This window comes from Mytilus californianus, unplaced genomic scaffold (assembly GCF_021869535.1).
Source record: "Mytilus californianus isolate M0D057914Y unplaced genomic scaffold, xbMytCali1.0.p SCAF_2, whole genome shotgun sequence".
NCBI classification, from domain to species: Eukaryota; Metazoa; Mollusca; class Bivalvia; order Mytilida; family Mytilidae; genus Mytilus; species Mytilus californianus.
The window spans coordinates 44,792,068-44,805,002 of NW_026262668.1; positions in this window are offsets into that span (position 1 = coordinate 44,792,068).

A 12,935-nucleotide genomic window follows, 5' to 3' on the forward strand; every position below is an offset into this window, starting at 1 on the left:
CATTCTTGTGTTATCAAAGTCATAAAAGCATACATTTTATTATTATTCACGTATAGGTTTACATTTTTTGACAACCTAAAGTGAGCCTCTGTGTGACACGTTGGGAGATTTTGAGGTGTTTTGAATGAATTTTAAATAAAAACCTGAAATCCGGTAAATAGTTTTAAATTAGGACAATAGATTGTAGATTTGTTTTCTTCTAATCATTTTGAGGTATAAATGATCTATCACACTCGCGTTATAAAAGTGTATATTTCAAGTTTCCAAAATGATTTATTTATTTGTATAGCTATTACTACTAATACTGAAATTACACCAATAATGGTAAAAGCAAAACAATAAATGTATATACAACAAAGTAATCACACACCAAACATACAAAAAACATATCAGAAAAATATACTTGACAGCTGAAAAAGTTCAAATTTAGGGATAAGAATTTCTTGTTTTTGTAACTTCTAATCGTGTAAAAATCAGGGTCGGTGCTGGAATAATACTGCTATCTGACAATTCCCAAAGTGACTAGTCTACCAGCGTGAAGTTAGTTAATTATAAACTATAATTTAAAAAAAAAAAAAAATCTTTTAGCGTTGCCTTTGATTTGTCCTGTTTGTCCATTGTTCGGATCAATTTTCTGATTCCCCTTTGAAAGTGTTGTATCATTAACCTGTTATTAAATACAATACAAACTGTCATATAACTATTTTATTTGTATTCCGTTTGATCTTAGGTTACGTTCTAATTAAGTGTGAATAAATATCCGAGTTACGCAAATGATTTTTTTATTGCTATAATCTGAGACTACTATAACACATAGTTATAGTAGTCTCAGCTATAATTGGCTCTAATTTAAGTAAAACTTTATAATTGTATTTTATTCTTTTTGTAAAAAATGAAATACAAGTGTAGGAATAATGTCATAAAATTTTTCAGAAATAATTTGAACCAATCACTGGAAAAAAAATTACGTTCTTACTTATTTATTCAAGCAATTTACAATGAAAATCATCCAACTAAGATTAGTCTTTTCAAAAAAAAATAAAATGGTTAGTTATTGTGTCAGTCATTTTTTATAGAATTTTTCAAAGTAAAAAATCCATAAAATGTTAACTAGTTCGCTTTATTATCGGCTGAAAGGAGATGAAACATGTCTAAGGTGTGTACCATTTCCCCCCAATACTTTCAATATCACAAATAAAACATTGCTGAGAAGGTAATAGAGCAGATTGTTGCGTTGTTGATCCATACATGCTAAAATCTTTTACACGGCGTCTGTTTGCGTATAACAATTTCAGATCATGAATCGTGGAATTGATGTCCTGGAATTTGTTATGTTATCAATTCAAAAATAAACGTTAAAAATGGTGTTCACGGTATTTGAATGATGATCACGTTTGTCAAAAGGAGAGAGTATAAACTTACTAAGCACTCAATTATTCAACCGAAGAGAAAGGTGAGGGTAAAGAATAGAAAAAACCAGGTACACAAATTAGAGAATTATTGTTACTATATATATATAAAAATATTAATTTTCGCGAACCATTTAGGTCACGGAAATTCCATTTTTTGCCATCAGTAAGGAGAGCTGTACAAATAATGTGAATACACAGAACCCCGATCCAATTCATCTTTTGCTAAAAATATTTATCATTTTCTGTTTTATATCTCCTAACATCATTCCATTTTTCTCTAATTTCGATTAAAATATGCCAAAACCTGCAGTAAAAATAGATGTATGCCCCAAATAAACATTCCCCGATTGGTTGAACTACTATGGCGTCGATGTAAAGCAAGGCAAGCCTCGATGTAAAGCAACGCAAGCCTCGATGTAAAGCACACGCTTCCCAAGAGTAAGGAGAGTTGTACAAATAATGTAAATTCACAGACCCCCGATCAAATTTATCTTTTGCTAAAAGTGTTCATCATTTTCTGTTTTGTATCTACCAACACCATTCCATTTTTCTATAATCCCGATTTAAACATGTCGAAACCTGCAGTAAAAATAGATGTATGCCCCAAGTAAACATTCCCCGATTGGTTGAAAAGCTGTGGCCTCGATCTAAAGCAACGCAAGCACACGCAAAAATTTCCGTTGACATGTTGAACTTCGATCCGGGATTCAGCCGAGGTAACCTTCAGCCGATTCACATATATATATATAGAGATTTTCTTGCGCTCAAATGTAATTCTAAGTGAAGTATACTGGTAAAGTAAAATTACATTCTTTTACAGAAGTATTTACACATTTTATCATTAATGTATTGTCATGCTACTGCATATTTACGCTGAGCTTTAGTTAAATATAATTCTATACAAGTTTTGTTACGTCAAGCATTAACAGTAAGAATATATTTCGCGCCAAAACAAGAAAATAATCTGTATCACAAAATAAGTTTATCTGCATCTTTCTGAAATTTTCCAACAGAAAATAGCGTGTATTATAGAGAAATTTTGGTGAGTATTACTTATTAATGTTAAGGTTCTCCAGAGGTGGTTCTCTACACCTTCTTGGCGGTCAATTTAATCCCATTTATCAATTATCCCCGATGGCGATGACACCCAGTCGATTTGTGTCATGAGCGAAAATCTTATCTATTTGATGAAATAACTTCTTCATTAACTGTACATGCAATATTTTTGTAGTTTTTGATAACCGTGCACATTCCCATTACATGTCCGCAAGATAAATGGGTTATGCATTTGTGAATTGTCGGTCAGTGCGTGATCACGTGACATTATTATTTGTAAACAAACGGGCTCCCCATGTAACACGTGTCGGAACTATCCATACAAGGTGCAATCAATCTTATATTTCACTATTTGATGATATTTCTGTGTCTGTTTGTAGGTTTTGCAGATAAGATGTCATAGTGTAGTTTCATAGACAAAAAAGTACCATGATTGTTCCTGTTCAGTAGTTGTGATTTTTTTTTATAGAATTAGAAGGTAAGTCTACATAAAATTTGCTGTTACAAAATTTTGGAAATTATTTAAAATTAAGGAATGTATCTCCCTCATGCAAAGCTCTGATTCCTTGCCCAGCTTTGGCTATACTTTTTGTCCTTTTTGGTTTATTGCTCTTCATGTTTTTAATAAGCTTTAGATTTTCAAATATTTTAGCCTTGAGCATCACTGAAGAGACATTGATTGTCGAAATGCGCATCTGGTGCAGAAAAATTGGTACCGTTTATGTTATTAGTCATTAATTGATGAATATAAAAATGACTCAACTCTCTGTGTAATTTTTCCCCAATTTTTGAAACATGCATAATTTAAAGAGCATTTGCTTCCCTTGAACCCTCCCCCCACCCCTACAAATTGCCCAAAACTCGTACTCATAGTCCGAGATTAATGTCCAACATCTGTTTTTGCGATTCCGGCATTTTAACTCTTTTATTTTCAAATTGAACACACTCGGCCATTCAGCTTATTTGCATCATAAATGAACGAGGTGTTAGATTATGTTTTCCTATTGAATAAGGGTCATTTTCATAAATCAGCTCTCATAATGCATTGTAAATTACTTTTTCTGTTGGTCAGTCACAATGTTTTAAAGTTAAAGATAAAATGCCAGTATTGATGTGTCAACTGTCCAAATATGAGAAAATAGCGGGTGGCAGGTCGATTAAACTTACTTAAATGAAGAGAAAAATGAACTAATTGAGGCTCGATAAGGGTCATTTGCATAAATCAGTTCCCATAATGTTGGTCATGTGACATTCTTTTAAAGTGAAAGTTAAAATGAGGGTGGTAATGGGGGTACCTTCATGACGAATAAGGGTAAAAAATCTTGCCAGATGACGTTAACAGTAATTTTTGGTGCATGACGATAAAATGAAGACTTTCTTTAAGACGTTAAAAAAATTGACAGATTTTGATGAATCACGTTAATTTTTTCCCAAAAATAACGGTAACGATAATTATTTGAGACCTCTGATGAATCACGATAAGGATATGTTGACGAATCACGGTAAAATGTTAACATATTTGACACTAACGGTAGCCAAATTGACCGTTTGACGCCTGACGGTAAAGGGCATTCATACCCTCTAAAATGCCAGTGTTGATGGGTCAATGTGAAAACTGTCCAAATATGAGAAGATAACGGGTGGCAGGTTGATCAAACTTACTTAAATGAAGAGAAAAATGAATAAATTGAGGCTTGATTTATATGGATCCAGTCGCCTCCAGAAGCAATGAAGCAGCACATCCACTTTGGACGGGCAAATATCATCTATCTGATATGGGACCAGCTGAAGTCCCACTGCCCTAGCTGGTGTCGCAAAACAGTCGTTGGAGGTTAGAGTAATCTCCGACTACAAAACTGAATTCCAATGACAAAAATGCCCTAATCTTTAATTGAAAGCATTGGAAAAGTAAACTGTAAATTATAATTTTGACAATGACCACAATTTGTTTTAGTTCAATGTACATGTAATAATATGCGGGATAATACATGAACTTAATACTGCTTCAAGGTTATACAGGTTTGTCAATGTAAAATCAAATAATTTGTTTGCTAACTTAGGGAGCTACCTTTTGATTTTTAGGGGGTGGGGGTCTAGGATGAAATTTGTAAAAAAGGCAGGATGAGTCAATATGAAAAAAAGGCAGGATGACAATTTATGTAAAAACAAGTCGGGATAAACTAATAGAAAAAAAATGCAGGACAGATTACATCTCGAACTTAAAAAAAAAATGCAGGACAAAATATTCATCCTAGCCCCGCCCCCCCTTTTCCCCCCTTTAAAAATGGAAAGGAAGCTCCCTTATAGTGTTTCCTTCAGTGGGTGTTGGCCTGGAATGGTACCCTGCAGTTTTCATACGCCTGTTCATGAGAAATATTATGGTATTCCTTTGTCCGTCTGTCTGCCCTGATCTGTCTGTTTCTAGCATGTTGTTCACTAACTCAGTAATAGTTCACCAATTTGCATGAAACTCTGGTGAATTGATTATATCTACTGACGTGAGCTTCCTTTTAGATTTTTAGGAATTTTATAATATACATTTTCAAAATGTGAGGTTTTATTCATTAAAAAAGGGGGATTTTCATGTTAACGCCCATTAACTCTAAAAATGCTTTGTTCACTAACTCTTCAACGCTTTCACCAATTTGCATGAAACTGTTGTAAATTGATTATTTTATAAATTTTAGGTTTCCCGTTTCAGAGTTATATGGGATTGTATTCATGTATTGATGTGAGCTCCCTTTAGATTGTTTTGGAATTTTACAATTTACATTATCCAGTTACAATGTAAGGGGTTTTATTCATTCAAAAAGGGGGATTTCCATGTTTTTTTACATTAACTCAAAAATGCTTTAAGCAGTTGTCATTTGTCATGAAACTTTGGTTAATTGTTTATATATATCTATTGATGCAAGCTCCCTTTCAATTTAATAAATTGTGGAATTTTATTCATAAAAAAGGATGGCTTTCCCAGTTTGCAGATCAAATTCAAAAGTTTGTACATGCACTTCTCTGGCATTGTTTCAGTAAATGTGTAAATTATAACTGACATAACTAATTTTGACAATGACCACATATTTTTAAGTTCAATGTACATGAAATATACAAGGTAATGCATGTAGACTCGATACTGCTGCAAGGTTATACAGGGTTGTCAATGAAAAAAAAAAAATTTGTTTGCCAACTTAGTGTTTCCTTCAGAAAGTTTTGGTGTGGTATGACACCCTGTCATTTTTATACGCCCGTTTACGGGACGTACTATGGTATACCGTTGTCCGTCTGTCCGTCGTTAACATGTCAGACATTAACTCAAAACCGCTTTAACCAATTTGCATAAAACTTTGGTGAATTGTTTATATCTATTGACATGAGCTCCCTTTCGGTTTTTATAAATTTTAGATTTTACGTTTCTGAGTTATGGGGTTTTATTCATTAAAAAAAGTGGGATTTTCCAGTTTTCGGACAATAAAAGCTTTCACCAACTTGCAAGAAATTGTGGTGAATTGTTTATATCTATTGACATGAGTTCCCTTTCGATTTTTATATATTTTAGATTTTACATTTCTGAGTTACAGGGTTTTATTCATGAAAAAAGGGGGGATTTTCCAGTTTCGGACAAAAATCAAAAATGCTTTCAGCAGTTTGTATGAAACTTTGGTGAATTGTTTATATCTATATTGATGTAAGCTCCGTTTAGAATTTTATAAATTTTACAATTCTGAGTGATGGGGTTTTATTCATTAAAAAAGGGGTGATTTTCCAGTTTTCGGACAATAGCTCAAAAATGCTGTCAGCAATTCTCATGAAACTTAAGTGAATTGTTTATATCTATTGATGCAAGCTCCCTTTACATTTTCATAAATTTCTAATATGACTGGGAATTAATTGAACTTTATTTGTTTATAGTCTGACGACAGATTTACTAAGTATTGCGCAACAGCACAGTGTATTGCACAACAGCAAGAAATCTTTAATTTCATCACGTTCTAATGAAGTAACAAGCTTATTTTGCCGAAAGTTAGAATGATTTGATCTATGCTTGAGTAACAAGTACCAGAAGTGATAAAAAAATTGTCTGTATGAAAATAACATGCAACCAACTTTAAAATCAATGCTTTAACCTCCTGAAGAAAATAAATCGTTTATGTCTTTGAATTTCTTTACTTTCAAATGAAAAATTGCTGTTTCATCGACTTGGTAAATGTTGAATATTGCCGATGACGAAAGCCACTGAATTTGAGTATCGTAAACAACAGGGCGACTAGATTTCGCTTTTGAAGGTCGGTCAAAGCCAAGTGGCGACCGGTAAAGCGACTTTGTCGTCCCAGTAGCATGGTAACGTGAGCCCTGCACAATGCTTATTACTTTAAAACACAGTCCTGTAATATTTTTTATTCTACTTTGAATATTGCCTGCTTATTTCAGCAACTATTCTTACAAAACAATCCTCTATTTATCCTAGGTGTTGCACTCAGTATTGTTGATTATATTTATATGTATATGTAGTAAAGTGAATGCAACCCCCTTTTTGAAGGTAAGTAACAGTTAACAAACTTTATCACTTATCAGTAGTTTAGAATGGTTTAAAAAAAGATCTAATAGATGTTACATGCATTATGACTTCCTCTCAAAAAGTTTGCATGTGTTTTAAAGTGGTTATTTAGCAATGTAATTTTTTCCCTCAGTATTAACATTAATTTGGAATTAAGTTAAAGGATTTCAGTTAACCAAAATTATTTCACGCCTAATTTATATAAACAAATCCCATGTCGATATATAACATGTACAACAATCAAACATCAACCCACGCCAAACTGGATGTAATTGAAAGACATCTAGAGGTCAATATACAGTCTTGAACAAAAGACAAAATAAAGAAAAATATAGCCAATTTTTGAGAATTATTATTATTGCATGTATATTTGCAATATTTAAAATGCATAGTTTAAAATCTTTTGAGTTTTAGGTCCATCTACCATTTTAGAAAACTGGGATTTCATTGCAGCTAGTCTATTAGATAACATTTTATAGTTTTGAATGTTTCTTCATCAGTTAACTAAAATTAGGTGGAGGTATGTTCTTATTTCTGACAGAGGGGTACTCAACCTATATCAATTTGTGCATGAAGCGATTGATAGTTGCTAGATACTGAATGATTTTACCACAAATTTGTTAAAGTTTTAACCGGTGTATATATTTAAAATATGTTAATAAAGTTCATGTCTTTTTCAGGACTTCTGATCCAACCATGTAGTATGGCATGTTTGTGAGATATGGTTTTGGCCAGTAGGATGTTCATGAAGGACCTGTAGTACAAAGTATATCACTGGATTGAGCTCATTGTCTAAGTGTATTATTAAAGTGCTTTGCTTTGAGCTCAGTTCATTGTTATGCAATTCATTCTTTGTGAAATAAAGATTTGACAGACAACTCTCATGTACAAGGAATTGTCAAAGTGGTATCCATTCTATGTACAATGTAAGTAATAGGGAGATAAAAGCATTTTATTTAGATTTGAACCAAACATTTTTTGTCCATTAGCCAAACTAAAAAAATAAAGCACAAATTCACCAAACAATGCTACTGGCGCTACTAGCAATATGATGCTAGGTTCTTTTGTTACACTTTACTTTTTTACATCTGTACTGCCTACTGGCGACTCAGTCCTGAGTGTAAATGGTCATTCAGTATGTTAAGAAAAAGACCAAAATTTATAAGGCCTATCTGGCCTAATTGATTTCTAAAATATATTTCATTGTACATGTTCAACATTTATCATTCATTTGTTTATTTCTTAATTTGTGTGAATTAACAGCAAATGTTACTACACTTTCATACCGTAACAAAACTGCCTTAATGTATTGGTACCACTTATATTTGTATCCATATAACAAAAAAAACTGAAAAGAGAATACTTTTGCAATAGCTTTTTCATATTGAATACTAAAACTTTTTAGATATTTAGACATATTAAGTAGATGTTTATAATATCCGCTTGACATTTTATCATATGACTTCTGTAGTTAGTTATGAGTCTTTGAAGCATGCTCACAAAGGTTCTTTTGTTGATATCATTTTCATACTGGTCAAAACTTTTTTTTGCTTTGACCAGCTTTGGAGTAGATATTTTTTCAAAGAATTAATAAAAAATAACACAGAAATTAACTTTCTAGCTCATCTAGCCCCAATCATCATGTCAGGCATTGTCATTACTAAAAAACATTAAATGTCTTCTAAACTGAGAAACAATTTCCACATTTAACCGAAATCTTTTACTTATGATACTAACAATCCCCCACAAAGTAATATAAATAGAACCATACAAATAGTAAGCAAATACATGTTCTCAGATACCATCTCCCATATAAAAAAATCACATTAAGAAAAAAATGAACCTATTATGTGTTCCTCTCCTAGCTACAAAATGTATCCAAAATCAAAGATGTGGAACATATATATTCTATCATAATCATTTGGTAATTAATGCAATTAGTATCTCTTCCATGCCCGTGTTGAACATAAAAAACTAAATATTACATAAACAACACCCCTAATGCTCATGTTGGTTGTCATTGTGCAACACAGTTAATACATAGAAAACATAAAACATAGAACTCCTTTTGTCATATAAAACACTGTCAAACATCCAATCATACTATCCACACTGATCTGTGTCCACACTTGTTTTAGTATAAAAATAAAAAACAAGGAATACAGTAGAAGTTCCCCTAAGTCATCTCTGCGTTTTATTTATGAAGTGACGCACATAATTATTAATTTATACCTTTTAATGAATTAGTAATGATAAAAAGAAACAAAACATTATAATATCCTACGTTATTCCAAATTATTAATTCGTGTTTCGCTATAAAAGATCATATATCATATTTACAATATTAATTAATATCATTATAATGTGAAAGCAATATAACATAAATGTCCTGTCAATATTATTATGAAAATTTATAACTCGTAGAAAATAAATCACACAAAGTTAATCAACACTGAACAGCTATGATTATAAATCCCAAACCGTGAATACATAAAATAGTTAGAAGTTTTAAGTGCTATTTTAATTCAAGATTATTACACTTTATCCTATCTCTATTTGTGCGGAACGCTTTTATATCGCAAACCTGCAACAAAATTGTTAATAAAGCATGCATAATTTATATGCTAATGACATAGCTCATTCCGTGGTGTAATGCATTTCAAATTTAAATGATACGGTTTCAATCACTGTCAACCGAGTTGAACCATTACCAAAAAGCATACAGTTAGTAACCTCAAATGGAATTCATCAATTTTTCATAGCAATGTTCATAAAGCGAACTTTTTGTTGTGAGAGATCTTCGCGCTTTGTGAATATAGTACGTGACTCTTTGATTTTCACTTTAACGAAAAACATTGATTTTCATGAATATTTGATGATTACAGACATATGATTTTTATTGTCGCATTCATGCTTGAAATGTAATTTCCATTCTAAACGGGTCAATTTTAATTCATTACACTGACATGACTTGTTCATTTGACAGTAGAACGATCAGCTTAATCAAATTCTATATTATTGTACGCTTGGTAGGCCAATCAAAATTACATAATATTTCAATTCCCTTCTGTAAAAGAAAAAAAAAAGATGTTATTCAATTGTAATGCGTAAAAGATTTAGATTTTATCATCTTAGAAACCTATAATATATCCAATGATATTATTTTACTTAATTTGATGTAGGAGATCAAACCAATTTACCGGTTGGGAAGTATAGATTCGACCACTGCATCAAGTGTGTTACGATATTTCTCCACTTGAGACAGTAAAATTTTAATATTTTTAAAAGCGCAATTTAACTGTTGAGAGTGGAAAAATATCGTAATACACGAGTTATACTGGTCGACGACCAGTTACCGTCAGTTACCAGTTACCGTCAATTGCATTTTTTCCGCGAAACGTCGTGGTCTATCGTATGACGTCATCGTGAGTTTTTAACGGACAAGCATCAAGAAGTTGTTGACTAAATTTAGTTCAGTAAGTATCAGGTCTTGGTAATTTAATTGTTAAAAAACTCTTTTTTTACAACCCCCGCATCTCATGTTCAGGCGGGGGAATCCTATGTAGCAAAAATGAATAAAAACTGGCCTAAAAAAGGTTTGTTTACATATTCTCTAGAACCCTGTCCATCGTTTGGAAATCATTTTAGCCAGTCATTTCACGATATGGAATACAAATATATTTTATAAGAACTGATGTCATCTTCGAATCCCATTGAGCGCCATTTTGGCTAATAATGACCTGCGATGTCAAAATGGTTGCGGATTAACGTTGTATATTGCTTTTTGTGGCCGTATTTTGGGGTTGCCTCTACTTGATAATGATCTCTGGAGTATCATTTTGTATGTTTGTACCCATAAAATAACATTCGGATTGAAGACATTAAAATATACCCTTCTAAAATTAACTACATCCTAGATTCTACACATTTCATATCACTGCACAACATTTTATGACACCAATAAGCTTTTTCCTTCCAGAATTGAGGTTTTATTAATAAAATATTTTGACTTACATTTTGATATTCAAAAGTTTCAATCTTAGATCCATAAGCCAAACTGCCTATTCAGGTCGTACACCATATGCACATCTGAGAATTGCAACGTACGCATTGTTTACAAACTGCAACGCTAAAAGTCAAGGCCATAGTTATAATTACGTCATAAATATGTATTGACAAGCACTTGTTGTTACTTTAAGGGGTATTTAAGGGATATTTATTACCAATGCACTCCTACAAGTCTGGTTTTAAATTTCGTTCACCTGTACATGAACCGGCGGACTAAGTCCGTCTTACTTGACGAACGAACGAACTTCCCTGCCTGTATGGCATTGCTTTTTATTCATTAAGAGTTTTGAGTCATGATACCCTATTCATAGGTATAAATTCTAACTTAAATTTCCACGTTTTCGACTACAACCATTGGATTCATCATGAAAAATAAATCGAAAGGATCTTGGATCGCTCAACTGGCAAAACGTTGCTGTTTTATATGAAAATTACAAAAATTGGACAGTACAGCATGTCACAACAGCCCAACACACACCTACATAAAAAAAAATTGGACGTACAAATTAAAGAAAAGCAATATCACCGAACAAATGGTCCAGATATAAAGACTTAAATCAAGGGGAAACCATTAGCGATTAATAGGCCGCGAGGGGTGGTGGTATGATTTGTTATATAAATGACACAACACTGCAAATTGGCAGCAAAAAATCTGTTCAAAGTTCAATTGGCAATTAATAATTTGAGCTCACTTGCTTAACGTCCAGTGGCAATCATCTCGTGCTAATTTAGAACGAGAGGAAATGTAAAATTACCACAAAAGAAAGGTTATGCAAGGTAAAAGTTATCATGATGAAGGGCAAATTCCGGTATGCTGGACGAGTACAGAAATGCTGTCTTGCAACAGACCACCTGCGGACAACTCGTAGTTATTGCAATAAACGGGCATTAGCTACGATTTAAATAAAAAAATAAAATACAATTCTTTTTGTTTCATGTATATAAAAGAAACCTTTGACAAAATTCAAGAGTGCACACGCTAGAATGTGTCGCCTGCATTGCTGGTGGAAGGTATATTGAAGGTCTAAAAGATAAAGGCTTTCAATTTCAAGTATCATATAAACTGAAAACAGTATCAATGACTAAAGTAACGGTCTAGGTTAGATAGGTCTTAGATGAACGCAAAAAGACGAACTTGTATACCACCATAAAGTTCACATACTGCTTATAGCATCCGAGAAAGAGACCAATCCACAAAACCATAAACAAACACATACACCAAATAAAACTGAACATCGACCAATAACTCCTTATTAACTATCAACACCGAGATAGGTCTCGCCAAGTCAAGCCGAAAACTTACATTGAAAATTGGTAAATAATTGAGTCACTGGACCACACACAACCTACGGGGGCAGTGCCTCGAAATAGTCGTCAAACTAATAGAAATTTCATTTGATCCATCACGTCGTTCCTATCAAAATAACTTAAGCGGAAACCTCAACAATCGTTGACGCCGACGGAAACGCAACATCTCCGTCTCGCCTTCCGTCGCAGGCGAGACAAAAATATGTCGATGTCAAATTTTTGTCAGGCAGACACCAACTCCTTCCAATACCCAATAATATAGACCCAACAGAACTATTAACACATTAACCCTGAAATTGAGGTAAACACATCCATGGATATCGGATTCAGACAAAACGGGTAAAAATCGTCACCAATCTCCTAAAAGGTGTCGGTTAACAATTTTCGAAAAAATAAGATGTGGTACGATTTACAATGAGTCCCTTATTTAGCTTTCGAGACACTGATTTTATAATTATTTAACATGAATGCTAAAGGTCTCATTTTTGTTGTTGGATTTCAGTCCCAATATAAATCAAAAATTTCCTTGTATGAAACAT